Here is a 19508-nt window from a genome sequence, read left to right as displayed (position 1 = left end):
GCCAGTGTAGTCTACACAGAAACACAAACTGCAACACAAATCGACTTAAACACAAATTTACTTAATATCACCTTCAAGTCAGAAATAACCTTGAATATAATAAAGTAACTTTAAAAATATACTTTGTATTATTATTTAGGACATTTGTTTTCAAGCTGTGCATCTACCCACTGCAGTCTGGAATACTAGCGTCAATGTATCAGGGGACCTACTCACTGAAATGAAGGACTGATTAATCTGCTTTATGTTTTATTATTGAATTATCTTGCTCTTCCTACTTGAAAACTCAAGGTGAGCCTATAGCTATGACTTTTTCCATTGGTCTTAATGAAACATCTCATCAATTCTAAATGTTGTCATAAACAAAAAGAGCAGTGAATGGACAACATCATCCACTATATATCTCCCATATACAAATGAACTTCTTCAATTTGCAAGATCAAAACTGATTCATAAGAACATGACTTCCTGCTTAGACCTAAGATTCAGGTTCAGCAATTTTTGTACACAAACACATACGTCCTTGCAAACTTTCCTGAATATTAGGAAAGGAACACCAATGAAGTCCCTTTTTAATATAGTTGTGTGGAAAAAAACAACTTGGATAAGACAGTAATCAGAAATGCTTTCTTCAAATCTCAGAACATGTGTGGGAAAAAAACATGGTGAAAAATAAGAAGCGGTAGATTATTAGCTTTGCCCTCAGTATCATTCACTTTGATTATTACATTTGCTAGCAGGCTGCATAACCAGTTATCCTACAATAAAATGGTAAAGTATAATGCATTTATTATCAAATGAGATGGTATGTTTTGGAGTTGTTTGAAGTTCTACTAGGTTTCTCATGAGTCTGTAATTAGCTGTCAGTCTCTCTATATGTTTCTAAGGCTCATCCATGATCCAGTAGCTGGCTGTAGTGCTTTTGTATTTAAAGTTAAACTGTAGACAGTTCATTCATTTCTCAGTTCAGTTCAGTCATTCAGTCATGTCTGACTCTTTTGACTCCATGGACTGCAGAACACTAGGCGTCTCTGTCATTACAAACTCCCTAAAGTAAAAGTGAAGTGAAAGTGAAAGTCGTGTCTGACTCTTTGCAACCCCATGGACTGTATAGTCCATGGAATTCTCCAGACCAGAATATTGGAGTGGGTAGCCTTTCCCTTCTCCGGGGAATCTTCCCAACCCAAGGATCAAACCCTGGTCTCCCTCATTGCAGGCAGATTCTTTACCAGCTGAGCCACTGGGGAAGCCCAAGAATACTCATGTGGGTAGACTATCCCTTCTCCAGGGGATCTTCCCAACCCAAGAATCCACCCGGGGTCTCCTGCATTGCAAGCAGAATCTTTACCCAACTGAGCTATCAGGGAAGCCCACAAACTCCTGGAGTTTGCTCAAACTCATGTCCATTCAGTCAGTGATACCATCCAACCATCTTATCCTCTGTCATCCCTTTCTCCTGCCTTCAATCTTTCCCAGCATCAGGGTCTTTTCTATATCTAGGTTAATATAGTTTACAGGAGAAAATGAGTTTAGCAAATGTAAATTGCCTTAATTTATTCCACTGCTCCTATAGTCATTATAATGCTTTCCTTTCTTCCCAGTTAGAAGGCATGTCACCCACATTTATTCAGGGTGACTCAGCTACCTGTACTCTAGGTCTGACCCTGAGTCATGCACCATTAGAGATTTTCTTTTTTTAACTATTTTATTGGGACCATAACAGGTAATAAATTGAATATATTAAAAATTCACAAGCAATAGAGGAAGTAGAGGGATTACTAAGATGGCAGTATAGAAATTTCCATGTCTGTCCCCTCTAAGAAACGTCAAATAAGAACTATCCATCCACCAAAATATCTTCACAAGAGCAAGGGATTCCAAGTGAGACATTACAGCACTTTGATGAAGCAAAATAATTTTTTAAAGATGCATTGGTTAAGGTAGGAAGGACAATGTCACATTACTGCTGTCACACATACCTCAAGTCTAGGAATCTCAGTATGGAGAGAGAAACCTCCAAGTGGGAAAAGAAGAGTGAAGTGAGCACTTGAATTCCCCTCAAACTCCAGTTCCAGGCACATACTAGTGCCAGGCTAACTCCCATAAGTCTAGATCTCAGACAAGTCACTGCACCCACAAGCTCCTGCTCACCCCAACACCCAGCTGGAGCACTCAGTATCCACACAGGCTCCTGCAGACACAGCACATGCAGCTCCTGAAGAGACAGGCTTGTGGCCCAACCAAGTAGCCTTGCCCCTGAGATCTAACTTTCAGACTTGGCATGGCACCAACACAGCATATAGCTCCCTGCTGCTGCTGCTGCTTCTAAGTTGCTTCAGTCGTGTCCGACTCTGTGCGATCCCATAGACGGCAGCCCACCAGGCTCTACCATCCCCGGGATTCTCCAGGCAAGAACACTGGAGCGTGTTGCCATTTCCTTCTCCAATGCAGGAAAGTGAAAAGTGAAAGTGAAGTCACTCAGCCGTGTCTAACTCTTAGCAACCCCATGGACTGCAGCCAACCAGGCTCCTCCGACCATGGGATTTTCCAGGCAAGAGTCCTGGAGTGGGGTGCCACTGCCTTCTCCCATATAGCTCCCTAGCCTTAGGCAAACTCCCTTGAACTAGAGAGTTTGCCTTCACTAGGACAAGGCCAGCCTCTACCTACTGAGATGTCAAACCCTTCACATGAGTCCCTGGCACCTGGATGACACAACCTGTACCAAGAATCCATGCCCAGCCATATAGAACTACCTGGTACGTTCACCACCACAGACTCAGGTGCCAAGACTACCTCAGTGATTCCAAGATCCAGACCCTGCTCCTTGTGGTTCAGACACTGTACCAGACCCCAGGGAACCAAGAACCAGGCCAACCACTTATTCAAGCTCCAAGCCTGCCCTCTCAAGGACTCCAGAGGCACCTTCACCTTTGGACACCACCAGAGAGCCCACACGGTATCTTTGACAGGCTTGCTGTAGAAGTGCTTTGCATGCAGGCTAAATTTTGAAGAAATGAAATATCTGAACCAACAAATAAAGAGTAAGGAAAATGAATCAATGACCTAAACTTCTCAACAACAACATCAAAATTAAGGACCCAATGACTTCACTGGTGAATTCTACCAAAAATTTAAAGAACAATTAACACCAATTCTCAAATTCTACTAAATGATTTAAGTGGAAGAAACACTCCAGAATTTATTTTACAAGGCCAGCATTACCCTTATACCAAAGCCAGATAAAGATACTACAGGGAAAAAAGGGGATATTAGCTAATATCCCTAATTAATATAGATATATACATTATCAAAAAAAGATACACCACAATGAAATAACTAAGAGACAAAATAAAAGCTAAAAGATAAAACAAACATGATAAGCTTAATAGATGCAGAAGGAAAAAAAACTTCTGGCAAATTTAGCTTCCTGTCTTCATACAAAGTCTCAAAGAATTTGATATAGATGGATTATACTTCAAAATAACAAAGACCATATATGACAAGTCGTAGTTAACATCATACTTAACAGCAAAATTTCAAATTTTTCTCTCTAATATGAAGAATAAAACAAGGTTACTTCTCCCACCACTCCACTTCAGCATAGCACTATAAGTCCTAGCTAGGTCAACTGGAGAAGAAAAAGAATTAAAAACTATCTGAAACCAAAAGGAAGGAATAAAATTGTCTCTGATTGAAGATGATATCATCTTATATATAAATACCTAAATATTCCACCAAAAAGAACTGTTAGAAATAGTAAACAAATTAAGTTTTGGACACAAAGTTAACCTACAAAATCAGCTGCATTATGCACAGCAAAAGAAACAATCGACTAAATGAGGAGTCAACTGACAATAGAAGAAAAGATCTTTAATCCTTATATCTGATAATGAATTAATATTCAAAATATATCAGGAAATACTCCAACTAAATGAGGAGTCAACTGATAACAGAAGAAAAGAGCTTCGATCCTTATATCTGATAATGAATTAGTATTCAAAATACATCAGGAAACACTGCAACTCAATAGAAAAATGCAGTCCAGTCAGAAAAGAAGATCTAAATAGACATATTCCAAAAAATGACATACGTGTGACAATAAGAACATGGAAAGATCTCAACTTTGCTGTTAGATAAATACAAATCAAAATCACTATGAGATATCACTTTACATCTTTTAGAATGGCTCTTATAAAAAAGGGGAGATAAATATTGTTGGTGATGATATGGAGAAAAGTGAAGCCTTGTGCACTACTAATGGGAAGCAAAACTGGTACAGTCACTATGAGAATGAGTACGATGTTCCACAAAACATTAAAAAATAGTACTGCTATATGATCCTGCATAACACTTTTGGGTATATATCCAAAGAAAATGGATGATGGAGATGTGATGAATACTGGGAATTAGACCTATAAATGAATGGAGAAAGAGTAACAAAAACTGAATTGACTTTACATCTGAACTAGTCTTGGGAACAGAATATCAATAAGGAAAATTTCCTTGCCATCCATACCACTGTCATTCAAGGAAAGCATGTACTTGTAAGTTGGAGTAAGAGGGAAATCGCCAAACAGACAGATATAAGGAGATAAATTCTCCTCTGCTGAGACTGGACTGGATGAGACACTGTTGTTTCTTTTGGGGTTCTAAGCCTGACTCAAGGACGAGTTGAGTCAAAACTCCTTCCATCTTTCTGGGGAAAGATTTCAATCTCCACTATCAACTATTCAGGGAGGAATTTGTGTTTTCTCCTGGAGGCTGTATTCTTAGAGGTCACAACCAGGTGGGTCTGAGAACCCATGGACACGGCAGGAGTAGGTCTGAATGAAATCCAAGAAGGTTTACCTGAGGTCACTTGAGAGTCATTCCTGATTAAACTGAGAATTACTGAGAATTCTGTGGTTGCTTGCTTGTTTGCCTCACATATTAACTGATGTATTTATTTATGATGTCCAAAGAGAACTGAATATTTTACTCAGCATTGCAGAGTCAGTGTTGAAAATTAAATGGAAGCTAGATTAGAAGAGATGGTGGGAGGAGTGAAGTGATTCCAGTAAGAGCAGAACATAAGTTCAAGGACCTTTGCAATTAACTGGAATAAAGAAATATCCTTATTAGCTAAGGAGAGATACACAGTGAAGTGATAAGATTTTTCAGTTTTAAGGTGGTATATATATATGACTGGTGCATACTTACGTATTAATAAGGAAAACCCAGACCAAGGAATGCTTGAAAATATACTCTTGCAACAGCATTTCTTGAGACACACCCCTCAAGACACACATCTCAGTGTGGGTGTTCACAGGAAAGGAAATTATGTAGTATGTGAAAACATTCAAGGTAACAATGTCTACTTTCCAGTTATTTTGTTATCTGTGAAGCTGAATGTATTTATGGATTTGTTAGATACATACTTTCTCCATTGTAAATTGTATATAGGAGTACTACCCTTTTATATAGTGAGATCATCATGGTTTTATTCCCAATTTTTCCATTTATTACAAAGAGTTTTTTGCTGTGTTGTTTAAACCAACTGGCTGTTTTGCATTTGGTTAATTTATGTATGCATGGGTTTCTTGTTGAGGAGAGGAATACTAATTTTCTAGAGGTATTGGGAGATATTCCTGTCACAAGTCAGTATTTTGGAAGTCCATTGTACCTAGTAAGTACGGGTAATCAGTGTCAGGTTTGGAAGAAACATTAACTCAAGATTTGGATAAGATGTAAGGAGGTGAGACCTGTGGACGGCAAGATAAGGCATGGAGAAGGAAGAATAAAGACTGGATTCACCTGACTTCTAATCTGCTCTCCTGGGAACAGAGACACAACAGGAATCATTTTCTTTGTTTAGACCAGTGTTCCCACAGGGAATTTGTGTGCTCAGAGGTGGGAATAACAATGGCAACAGTGCCTAATGAGCAGCCTAGGGAGCTATAACTACTTCCGCTGCAGCCCCGCAGTGTGTGAATCCCTGCTCCCGGTACTGGAAAGGCGGTTGCTGCGTTTGGAGTCCTTATTGCGGCTCACAAACCAATATTTTACTCCTTCCTACCGGCCTGTCTGGGAACAGAACTTCAGTCTCCATCATCAGACACCCAGAGAGAATTTCAGACGTCCACACAGAGATTCTCCTGTTAGAAACAGTATCCAGGTATATCTGAGAACTCAGTAGATATGGGAAGAAACGTGCAGACAGAAACGAACCTGAAAACTTTAACCTAAGGTCACCTGAGAGCCAAACAACCCTAGCCCTGAGATGAGAGACTGTTTTTTGCTAGGTAGGCTAATTAATCTACAATTAATGTATTTAATATGTGAAAAAGAGAAGAGTCTTTTGAACTCAGAAATAGAAGGATCACTAGTGAAAGGAGTCACTCAGTCGTGTCTGACTCTTTGCAAGCCCTGCACCCTATGGAGTGCAGCCCACCAGGCTCCTCCGTCCACGGGATTCTCCAGGCAAGAATACTGGAGTGGGTTGCCCTTTCTATGAATACAAGGATCACAGGGTTTCCCTGGTCGCTCAGATGGTAAAGAATCACCTGCAATGCAGGAGACCTGGGTTTGATCCCTGGGTTAGGAAGATCCCCTGGAGGAGGGCATGGCAACCCACCCCAGTATTCTTGCCTGGGGAACCCGCTAGACAGAGGAGCCTGGTGGGCTGCATTCCACAGGGTCACGACTGAGCAACCAAGCACAGCACAGCACAGGACAAGGATCACTCATAACTAATTGGTGGGGGATGAAGTTTAGTTAATGAGAATGAAGAAGGAATGAAAGCATAAACTGGTTCCAGTAAAATTAAAACACATCTCAGGAAATTTACAGTTAAAGGGAGTGGTAAACTAGAGTATTAAGTCTGGAGACTTGTGCGGTGAACCGAAGGCATTTTTTAAATGTTTAAGATAGGATGAATTTGAGTCATACTTGTGTGTTTATTAGAAAGACTCAGACTAAGAGAGATGGATATTAGTTTGCAACATCAGTTCCCAAGACAAAGAATTCATGGTTGTCTCACATGTTTATTATTCTATTCATATGGGAAAAAAATTGCGCTTAATATGAAAAAGTGTTATGCTAACAAGCTTTACAATTATTTCACTATTTAGAGGTGGGGAAGCAATGGTGACATTTGAAGAGTAGAGGAAAAAAATCAGGCACATCTCAGCAGCAGTGATAACCTTTCATTTAATACCAGAAAGGAACTTTTCTGAGATTCTTACATACATTGAATAAATCTGTCAAGCACCTCCAGACAATGGATACTACTCTGCTTACTATTCAAAGGAAATTAGTCTACAGCAATATCATCCAAAATGCACCTGATCTCTTCTGATCTCAGAAGCTAAGTGGGGTCAGGACTGGTTAGTACTTGGATGATGGAAGACCACTTGGGAATACTGATTTCTATAGGCTTAAAAATGAATAAATAAAAGAGAATATTAGCACTTACAATGGATCAGTTGGCTCCCTATGGACAAGCAACTAGTATGTGGTAGATTCAAAATTCAAAACTCAGTTTTCTGATGCCCAAAATTTTGCACATAATACCATTTTAACATCTTTTACGTTTTCATCTTTTAAAATGTTCACTGGTTGTTATATTTTATATATTTTCTGTTATGAATTGAGTTTATTTTCTATTAGTGTTTATCTAATGGAAAGTTTAATCAGTAAAATGTCATAACATTCTAAAATATTATTTGTTTCTCTAGATAATAAACTGTGAGTTTTTTTCCCCCCTTCTTTTATTAGGTATTTTGGGCACTAAGGGGATATGGTTTGGTAATGGTTCCAAACTGGGTTTGGAATGCTGCCAGAACCAGAAAAGAGTCTATCTCATCATAATCTCGCAAAATTACCTTAGTATTCTAGATTATTTTATCCCTGATGTATAGATCTCTTTTCTTACTCTCCATTTAAAATTTTTTTATGTTTCCTTAAATACTAGACATAGAATGGGCATATAAGTATGGATCTTCGTGTTTGTATGTCCTTGAGAGAATTATCATCTGGTCAGTTCAGTTCAGTTCAGTCTCTCAGTCATACCTAACTCTTTGAGACTCCATGGACTGCAGCACGCCAGGCTTCCCTGTCCATCACCAACTCCCGAAGCTTGCTCAAACTCATGTCCATCGAGTCGATGATGCCATCCAACCATCTCATCCTCTGTTGTCCCCTTCTCCTCCTGCCTTCAATCTTCAATCAGTTGGTATTGCTTGCTATTTCTACATAATTTTTTAATTGAAATGATATTGGTTTATCACATTATGAAGTATTCATGTACTATATTTTATTTTGAGTTCTACAGCATATTTACCACCAAAATGTTAGTTTCCAGCCATAACCACATAGTTGTCCCTGTTTATCAAATTTACATCCTCTCTCCTCTCTCCTCTTGTAACTATTCTATGCCTCTATATCTGTTTCTTTTTATGTGAATTTGGTTTGTTTATTTATTTAATGTTTTTTCTTTCTTATATACTGTACATGACTAAAATCATAGGGTGTTTGTCTTTTTGCATTTGACTTATTTCCTTCCATCATAACCTCGAGGTCCAGATGGACATTTGTCAAAAATGTTAAGATTTCTTCTTTTATTTTAGCCATGCAATATTCCATTGTAGATGCATGCCACATTCTTTTTTCCTGTCTTATTTATTTATTTTAAATTGAAGGACAATTGCTTTATAGCATTGTGTTGGTTTCTGCCAAGTGTCAACATGAACCAGCCATAGGTATATCTATGTTCCCTCCTTCTGAACCTCCCTCCTCCCTACCCATCCCACCCATCTAGGTTATTGCAGAGCCCCAGTTTGAGTTCCTGTGTCATACAGCAAATTCTCATTGGTTATCTATTTTATGTATGGTAATGTATGTTTCCATGTTAATCTCCTCATATGTCCAACCCTATCTTTCCTTCCCCATCATGTCCAAAAATCTGTTCTTTATACCTGTGTCTCTATTGCCCCCCCCCAAATAATTTCATCAGTACCATTACCAATTCCATATATATGCATTAGTATATACTTGTTTTTCCCTTTCTGACTTACTTCACTCTGTATAATAGGCTCTAGGTTCATTCACCTCATTAGAACTGACTCAAATACATTTCTTTTTATGGCTGAGTGATATTCCATGGTGTACATGTACCACAGCTTCTTTATCCATTCATCTGTCAGTGGACATCTAGTTGCTTCTGTGTCCTAGCTATTGTTAATAGTGCTGCAATGAACATGCGGGTACAGGCTTTTTTTTTTTCAATTTTCATTTCCTCAGGGTATATGCCTCAGGGATTGCTGGGCCATAGGGTAGTTATATTCCAAGTTTTTAAAGGAATCTTCCATATTGGCTGCATCAATTTACATTCCCACCAACAGTACAAAAGGGTTCCCTTTTCTCCACATCCTCTCCAGCATTTATTGTTTGTAGATTTTTTGAAGATGGACATTCTGAACAGGTGTGAGGTGATATCTTATTTTGATTTTCATTTATCTAATAATAAGCCTGAATATTGAGCATCTTTTCACATGTTTATTAACCATCTGTATGTCTTCTTTGGAGAAATGTCTGTTTAGGTCCTTTTCCCAATTTTAATTGGATTGTTTGTTTTTCTGGTATTGATTTGTATGAGCTGTTTGTATATTTTGGAAATTAATCCTTTGTCAATTCTTTCATTTGCTATTATTTTCTCTAACTCTGGGGGTTGTCTTTTCACCTCATTTATAATTTTCTTTGCTGTGCAAAGCTTTTAAGTTTAATTAGGTCCCACTTGTTTATTTTTGTATTTATTTCCATTACTTTAGGAGGTGGGTCATAGAGGATCTTGCTTTGATTTATGTCACTGAGTGTTCTGCCTATGTTTTCCTCTAAGAATTTTATAGTTTCTGGTCATACATTTAGGTCTTTAATCCATTTTTAGTTTATGTTTGTGTGTGGTGTTAAGAAGTGTTCTAATTTCATTCTTTTACATGCAACTGTCCAGTTATCCCAGCAGCACTTATTGAAGAGATTATCTTTGTCCCATTGTATATTCCTTCCTTTGTCAAATATAAGGTACCCACAGGTGTGGGGGTTTATCTCTGGAATTTCTATCTTGTTCCATTGGTCTATATCTTTGTTTTTATGCAGCACCATACAGTCTTGATGCCTGTAACTTTGTAGCATAGTCTGAAATCTGGATGGCTGATTCTTCAAGCTCCACTCTTCTTTCTCAAGATTGCTTTGGCTATTCTGGGTCTTTTGTGTTTTCATATGTATTATGAGACTTTTTGCTCTAGTTCTGTGAAAAATGCCATTGCTAATTTGATAGGGACCACAATGAATCTATAGATTGCATTTGGTAGTCATTTCACAATATAGATGCTTCCAACCCTGGAATATGGCATATCTCTCCATTTGCTGATGTTTTCTTTGATTTCTTTCATCAGTGTGTTATAGTTTTCTGTACAAAGCTCTTTTGTCTCCTTAGGTTTATTCCCAGATATTTTATTCTTTTTATTGCAATGATGAATGAGATTGATTGATAATTTCTCTTTCTCATTTTTCATTGTTAGTGTACAGGAATGCAAGTGATTTCTGTGTGTTGATTTGTATTCTCCAAATTTGCTAAATTCACTGATTAGCTCTAGTAATTTTCTGATAGTATCTTTAAGGTTTTCTATGTATAGTATCATGTCATCTGCAAACAGTGAGAGTTTTACCTCTTTTCCACATTCTGAATTCCTTTTATTCCTTTTTCTTCTGTGATTACATTGCTAAGATTTCCAAAGCTGTGTTGAACAATAGTGGTGACATTGGGCACTCTTGTCTTGTTCCTGATCTTAGAGGAAATGCTTTCAGTTTTTCACCATTGAGAATAATGTTTGTTGTGGATTTGTCCTATATGGCCTTTTTATTATGTTGAGGTAGGTTCCTTCTATGCCCATTTTTGAACACTTTTTTTTATCATAAAGTACCACACAATTGCACTCATCTCACACACTAGTAAAGTAATGCTCAAAATTCTCCAAGCCAGGCTTCAGCAATACGTGAACCATGAACTTCCAGATGTTCAAGCTGATTTTAGAAAAGGCAGAGATCAAATTGCCAACATCTGCTGGATCATCGAAAAAGCAAGGAGTTCCAGAAAACCATCTATTTCTGCTTTATTGACTATGCCAAAGCCTTTGACTGTGTGGATCACAATAAACTGTGGAAAATTCTGAAAGAGACGGGAATACCAGACCACCTGACCTGCCTCTTGAGAAACCTGTATGTAGGTCAGGAAGCAACAGTTAGAACTGGACATGGAACAACAGACTGGTTCCAAATAGGAAAAGGAGTACGTCAAGGCTGTACATTGTCACCCTGCTTATTTAACTTCTATGCATAAGAAACGCTGGACTGGAGGAAGGACAAGCTGGAATCAAGATTGCCGGGAGAAATATCAATAGCCTCAGATATGCAGATGACACCACCCTTATGGCAGAAAGTGAAGAGGAACTCAAAAGCCTCTTGATGAAAGTGAAAGAAGAGAGTGAGAAAGTTGGCTTAAAGCTCAACATTCAGAAAACGAAGATCATGGCATCTGGTCCCATCACTTCCTGGGAAATAGATGGGGAAACAGTGGAAACAGGGGCTGACTTTATTTTCCTGGGCTCCAAAAGCACTGCAGATGGTGATTGCAGCCATGAAATTAAAAGATGCTTACTCCTTGGAAGAAAAATTATGACCAACCTAGATAGCATATTCAAAAGCAGAGACATTACTTTGTCAACAAAGGTCCGTCTAGTCAAGGCTATGGTTTTTCCAGTGGTCATGTATGGATGTGAGAGTTCGACTGTGAAGAAAGCTGAGCGCCAAAGAATTGATGCTTTTGAACTGTGGTGTTGGAGAAGACTCTTGAGAGTCCCTTGGACTGCAAAGAGATCCAACCAGTCCATCCTAAAGGAAATCAGTCCTGAATATTTATTGGAAGGACTGATGTTGAAGCTGAAACTTCAATATTTTGGCGTTTATGATGGTAAGAATGGACTCATTTGGAAAGACCCTGATGCTGGGAGGGATTGGTGGCAGGAAGAGAAGGGGACCACAGAGGATGAGATGGTTGGATGGCATCACCAACTCAGTGGACATGGTTTGGGTGGACTCCAGGAGTTGGTAATGGACAGGGAGGCCTGGCATGCAGCTTTTCATGGGGTTGCAAAGAATCAGTCACTACTGAGCGACTGAAGTGAACTGAAGTGAGTGCTGAATTTTACAGACAGCTTTTTCTACACCTATTGAGATTATCATATGGCTTTTTATCTTTCAATTTTTTCATATGGTGTATCACATTGATTTGCATATATTGAAAAATGATTGAATCCTTGGGATAAATCAGACTTGATCATGGTGTATGCTCTTAATGTCTTGTTGAATTCTATTTGCTAGAAATTTGTTGAGGATTTTTGCATCTATGTTCATCAGTGATATTGGCCTGTAATTTTCTTTTTCTGTGTTATCTTTGTCAGTTTTGGTATTACAGTGTGGTGGCCTCATATAATGAATTTGGAAGTATTCCTTCCTCTGCAATTTCTTAAAAGAGTTTTACAAGGACAGGCATTAGCTCTTCTCTAAATGTTTGATAGAATTCATCTGTGAAGCCATATGGCCCTGTGCTTTTGTTTTCTTGGGAAATTTTTTTTTAATCACAGTTTTTATTTCACTGCTTGCAATTGGCTTGTTCATAATTTCTATTTCTTTCTGGTTCAGTCTTGGAAGATTAAACTTTTCTAAAAATCTGTCCATTTCTTCCAGGTTGTTCATTTCATCGGCATATAGTTGTTCATAATAGACTTTTATGATTCTTTGTATTTCTGTGTTGTCTGTTGTAGCCTCAACTTTTTTATTTCTAATTTTATTGATTTGATTCTTCTCTTTTTTCTTGATGAGTCTGGCTAAATGTTTGTCAATATTGTTTATCTTCTCAAAGAACCAGCTTTTAGTTTTATTAATCATTACTATTGTTCCTTCATTTATTTTTCTTTTATTTCTCCTCTAATCTTTATGATTTCTTTCCATCTGTTAACTTTAGGATTTTTTGTTCCTCTTTTTCTAGTTGGTTTAGATGTAAAGTTAGGTTATCCATTCAATGTTTTTCTTGTTTCTTGAGACAGGATTGTCTTGCTATAAACTTCCCTCTTAGAACTGGCTTTGCTGCATCCCATAGGATTTGAGTTGTGTTTTCATTGTTATTTTGTTTCTAGGATTTTTTTATTTCCCTTTCGATTTTTTTAGTAACCTGTTCATTATTTAGAAACATATTGTTTATTCTCCATATGTTTGTGTTTTTTACACTTTTTTCCCCCTATAATTGATACCTAGTCTCATAGTGTTGTGGTCAAAAATGTTTGATACAATTTCAGTTTTCTTAAATTTACTGAGGTTTGATTTATGACCCAAGATGTGGTCTATCCTGGAGAATGTTCCATGTGCACTTGAAAAGAAAGTGTATTCTGCATTTGGGTGATATGTCCAGAAGATATCAGTTAGATTCATCTGGTCTAATGTGTCATTTGAGGCTTGCGTTTCCTTATTTTCTGTTTTGATGATCTCTTCATTGATGTAAGTGAGGCATTAAAGTCTGCTACTACTATTGTGTTGCTTTCGATTTCTCCTTTTATATCTCTTTGTGTTGTCTTATGTATTGAGGTGCTCCTATGTTGGGTGCACAAATATTTATGATTGCTATTTCTTCCTCTTGGACTGATAGCTTGATCATTATGCAGTGTCCTTCCTTATCTCTGGTAATATTTACTTTAAGGTCTGTTTTGTCTGATATGAAGATTGCTATTCCAGCTTTCTTTTGATTTCCATTTGCATGGAATATCTTCTTTCATCCTCTCACATTCAGTCTGTATGTGTCTCTAGGTTTGAAGTGGGTCTCTTGTAGACAGCATATGTCATATGTTCTTGTGTTTGTATCCATTCAGCCAGTCTTTGTCTTTTGGTTGGGCCATTTAATTCATTTACATTTAAAGTAATGTTCTCATTGTCATTTTCTTAATTGTTTGGGGTTTATCTTTGTAGGTCTTTCCTTCTCTTGTGAATCCTGTCTATATAAGTCCCTTTAACATTTGTTGTAAAGCTGGTTTGGTGGTACTAATTTCTCTTAACTTTTTCTTGTCTGTAAAGTTTTTGATTTCTTCATCAATTATGAGTGAGATCCTTGCCAGGTACAGTAATCTTGGTTGTAGATTTTTCCCTTTCAGTACTGTAAGTATATTTTTTCATTCTCTTTTGGCCAGCCAGCAGAATTTCTGCTGAAAGATAAGCCATTAATTATACGGGGTTTCCCTTGTATGTTACTTGTTGCTTTTCCCTTGCTGCTTTTAATATTCTTTCTTTGTGTTTAGTCTTTGTTAGTTTGATTAGTATGTGTCTTGGCATGTTTCTCCTTGGGTTTATCTTGTATGGGACTCTCTACGCTTCTTGGACTTGATTGACTATTTCCTTTCCCATATTTGGGATGTTTTTCACTATCATCATTTCAAAAGTTTTCTCAGACCTTTCTTTTTCTCTTCTTCTTCTGAACTCCTATAATTCTAATGCTGGTGCATTTAATATTGTCCCAGAGGTCCCTGAGACTATCCACAGTTCTCTTCATCCTTTTTCCTTTATTCTGCTCTTTAGCAGTTATTTCCACCATTCTATCTTCCAGCTCACTTAACAGTTCTTCTGCCTCAGATATTCTGCTATTGATCTTTTCCAGAGTATTTTCAACTTCACTAACTGTGTCTTCTGTCTGTTTGTTTATTTCTTCTAGGTCTTTGTTAAATGTGCTAATTGATCCTTGCATTTTGTCCATTCTATTTTTGAGGTTTTGGATCATCCTTACTATCATTACTCTGAATTATTTTTCAGGTAGCTTCCCTATTTCCTCTTTGTTTATTTTGTCTTCTGGGTATCTAGCTTCTTCCTTCATCTGCACAATATTTCTCTGCCTTTTTTTTTTTTTTTTTTTTCAAAAAAAAAGTTGTGTTTGAGGTCTCCTTATCCCAGGCTTTGAGGCTGAATTCTTTCTTCCTTTTGATTTCTGTCCTTGGTGGATAAGGTTGGCCCCTTGGTTTGTGTAGGCTTTGTGTTGGGTGTGACTTGTGCTTGTGTTCTGGTGGGAGGAGGTGAGTTGTTGTTGTGTTGTGTTGTGTTGTGTTGTGTTGTGTTTTCCCCATCTGAGGGGCAGGGCTGTGTGAGATGGTCATCCTGTCTGCTGATGATTGGGTTTGTGTTTTTATTTTGTTTGTTGTTTGGATGAGGCATCCTGCAGACAGTCCTGGTGGCATTTGGATAATGCTGGTTCTTGTATACAGGTGGAGGCCTTTGTGGGAATTCTCACTAATTAATACTCCCTGGGATCAGGAGTTCTCTGGCAGCCTAGGGTCTTGGAGTCAGTCCTCTCACTCCAGAAACTCAGGGCCTGATTTCTGGCCATGGAATGGAGATTCAACAGGTGGTTTGTTATGGCATTAAAGGGGATTAAAACAAACACACCAAAACAAAAACAAGAAACAAAAGAACCCCAGACAAGTGGCAAATACTAACTCAGGCAAATAATAACAAAAATGATGGAATATACACACACATATACACACATAAACAAAACCAAACAGTTCAAAAAATAATAAGTACAACAGATTGACTTGGCAAGCAAAGGAAACCAAAATTGATATCAACCAGTTAAAAACAGAACTAACTAAAGGACAAACTGGAAAACAAAACCAAAGCAGGTGCCAACTGGGGAATAAAGCAATGAAAACAAAAACTAACCAACTTAGTGTGAAAAAGAAAGAAAAGGAAAAAAAGAAAGACTAGAAAAGCAAAGTTAAATAGAGGTAGATAAAGAAAATGTATATATATTAAAGAATAACTACAATGGGAAAAGAACAATAATAAAAGCAACAAAAGAATAAATATAGAATAATAATGATAAATTTTAAATATTTAAAAATTTAAAAATAAAAACCCCATAGAACTGCAAAAGGCCAAGATAGAGGCAGAAGTATACAAAAGAAATAAAAAGTGTGATTTAAAAAATTCTCAAAAGCTTAAATAGCTTTAATAGTACTAATAAAATAAACAACTACAGCAACAGTGAGAAAAAAAATGAAAAAGAAAAGAAAACACCAATAGCAACTACAGAACAAGTCAAAATATAATAATAGATGTTTTTCTTGAATCTCAGTGTTCTTGCCTGGAGAATCCCAGGGACAGGGGAGCCTGGTGGGCTGCCATCTATGGGGTCGCACAGAGTCGGACACGACTGAAGTGGCTTAGCAGCAGCTGTCAGCATCCTTTCCCTTGCTGAGAATCACAGTCCACCTCATCTCCCTCAGTTGCCCTCCAGTACTGGCCTGATCTCTGGACCAGTGTGGGGGCAGCTCAGACGCTAATCTGGATTTACTCCTGCATGTTCTTGCTTCCAATGTTCACAGCTGCCAGAGCTAGTGCATTTTCTTTTGTGGAAACCTGTCATTGTCCTTTTATGTATTCCATAGACACAGAGTCTGCTTAGTTGATTGTGTGGATTGAATCTGCAGCTTATACAGCTGGTGGGAAGATTTTGGGTCATCTTGCTCAGCCACACTCCCCTGGGGTTTCAATTGTCATTTTATCTTCACCTCTGCATGTGAGTTTTCCACAGGGTTTCCTTCTGAGGCTGCCCTGCTGGACCTGGGTCTGCCCCTGTGAGGACCAGGCGTGGAGGTGGCACAGCTGTTTGGACTGCAGGAGCCCTGGCAGTACCGGGTACTCAGAGGAGCCAGCAGCTAGGGCAGCAGGAATTACAGTGCTCTTAGGGTTTTTCTAGCCCCTGGAATTTCTGTCCCAGTAGAGATCAAGCATAGAGGTGGTACGGTTGTTTGGATCATGGAGACCCTATCAATGCCAGGTGAGCAAAGGCACAGGTGGCTTGTCAAGGCACATTGTCAAGGAGATATGGCACTATTAGGATGTTTTATTTTTTTACCCCCTAGCCTCTGGCAGCTCTGCCCCAAGAGTGGAGGTGTTGCAGCTGTTTGGATCACGGGGACCCTGGCAGCGCTAAGCATGCAGGGACACCAATTGCTTCAGCCACAGGAGCTATGGCCCTATCAGAGGATTTTCCAAACCTCTGACAGCTGGAAATCAGAGGGTCTCTTTGACTGATCCTTCTCTGTTGCTGGGCCCATTAGGGGCCTTAAGCGTCCTTCTCTGGCTGGGGTCCTTCTCTGCTGTTTGGCGCATCAGGCACTTAAAATACCCTCCCCCTGGGGGCCTTGTCTTTTGCTCAGTGCGTCAGGCTCTTAACGGGCCAGCCTCTCTGCGGTCTTTATTGTTCAGCTGCTGGTCCTGTCCCTATGGGGAGAAAGAGGCTACAGTGATGGCTCCACCCCCTACACATGACTCAGCAGTATCGCTTTGCCTTCATGGCTGCTGCTTTCCTCCACAGGCACTTCCCACTGTGATCTCCTTCCTCACACCCCGTTGGGCCATAAGGTGTTGCAAGAGGGCATCAGAGGGCAGACACACTGAAACCATACTCACAGAAAACTAGTCAATCTAATCACGCTAGGAGCCTTGTCTAGCTCAATGAAACTAAGCCATGCCCGTGGGGTAACCCAAGATGGGCGGGTTATGGTGGAGAGGTCTGACAGAATGTAGTCCACTGGAGAAGGGAATGGCAAGCCACTTCAGTAGTCTTGCCTTGAGAACCCCATGAACAGTATGAAAAAGCAAAATGATGGAATACTGAAAGAGGAACTCCCCAGGTCAGTAGGTGCCCAATATGCTACTGGAGATCAGTGGAGAAATAACTCCAGAAAGAAACAAGGGATGGAGCCAAAGCAAAAACAATACCCAGCTGTGGATGTGACTGGTGATAGAAGCAAGGTCCGATGATGTAAAGAGCAATATTGTATAGGAACCTGGAATGTCAGGTCCATGAATCAAGGCAAATTGGAAGTGGTCAAAAAGGAGATAGCAAGAGTGAACGTCAACATTCTAGGAATCAGCGAACTAAAATGGACTGGAATGCATGAATTTAACTCAGATGACCATTACATCTACTACTGCAGGCAGGAATCCCTCAGAAGAAATGGAGTAATGATCATGGTCAACAAAAGAGTCTGAAATGCAGTACTTTGATGCAATCTCAAAAACGACAGAATGATCTCTGTTCATCTCCAAGGCAAACCATTCAATATTACGGTTATCCAAGTCTATGCCCCAACCAGTAATGCTGAAGAAGCTGAAATTGAATGGTTCTATGAAGACCTACAGGACCTTTTAGAACTAACACCCAAAAAAGATGTCCTTTTCATTATAGGGGACTGGAATGCAAAAGTAGGAAGTCAAGAAACACCTGGAGTAACAGGCAAATTTGGCCTTGGAATGTGGAATGAAGCAGGGCAAAGACTAATAGAGTTTTGCCAAGAAAATGCACTGGGCATGCAAACACCCTCTTCCAACAACACAAGAGAAGACTCTACACATGGACATCACCAGATGGTCAACACTGAAATCAGATTGATTATATTCTATGCAGCCAAAGATGGAGAAGCTCTATACAGTCAACAAGAACAAGACCAGGAGCTGACTGTGGCTCAGATCATGAACTCCTTATTGCCAAATTCAGACTCAAATTGAAGAAAGTAGGGGAAACCACTAGACCATTCAGGTATGACCTAAATCAAATCCCTTATGATTATACAGTGGAAGTGAGAAATAGATTTAAGGGCCTAGATCTGATAGATAGACAGAGTGCCTGATGAACTGTGGACTGAGGTTCGTGACATTGTACAGGAGACAGGGATCAAGAGCATCCCCATGGAAAGGAAATGCAAAAAAGCAAAATGGCTGTCTGTAGAGGCCTTACAAATAGCTGTGAAAAAAAGAGAAGTGAAAAGCCAAGGAGAAAGGGAAAGATATAAGCATCTGAATGCAGAGTTCCAAAGAATAGCAAGGAGAGATAAGAAAGCCTTCTTCAGCGATCAATGCAAAGAAATAGAGGAAAACAACAGAATGGGAAAGACTAGAGATCTCTTCAAGAAAATTAGAGATACCAAGGGAACATTTCATGCAAAGATGGGCTCGATAAAGGACAGAAATGGTCTGGACCTAACAGAAGAGGAAGATATTAAGAAGAGGTGGCAAGAATACACAGAAGAACTGTACAAAAAAGGTCTTCAAGACCAAGATAATCACGATGGTGTGATCACTCATCTAGAGCCAGACATCCTGGAATGTGAAGTCAAGTGGGCCTTGGAAAGCATCCCTATGAACAAAGCTAGTGGAGGTGATGGAATTCCAGTGGAGCTATTTCAAATCCTGAAAGATGATGCTGTGAAAGTGCTGCACTCAATATGCCAACAAATTTGGAAAACTCAGCAGTGGCCACAGAACTGGAAAATGTCAGTTTTCATTCCAATCCCAAAGAAAGGCAATGCCAAAGAATGCTCAAACTACCACACAATTGCACTCATCTCACATGCTAGTAAAGTAATGCTCAA

This window comes from Budorcas taxicolor, chromosome 7 (genome assembly GCF_023091745.1).
Source record: "Budorcas taxicolor isolate Tak-1 chromosome 7, Takin1.1, whole genome shotgun sequence".
NCBI lineage: Eukaryota > Metazoa > Chordata > Mammalia > Artiodactyla > Bovidae > Budorcas > Budorcas taxicolor.
Note: the sequence above shows the minus strand (reverse complement) of the source record.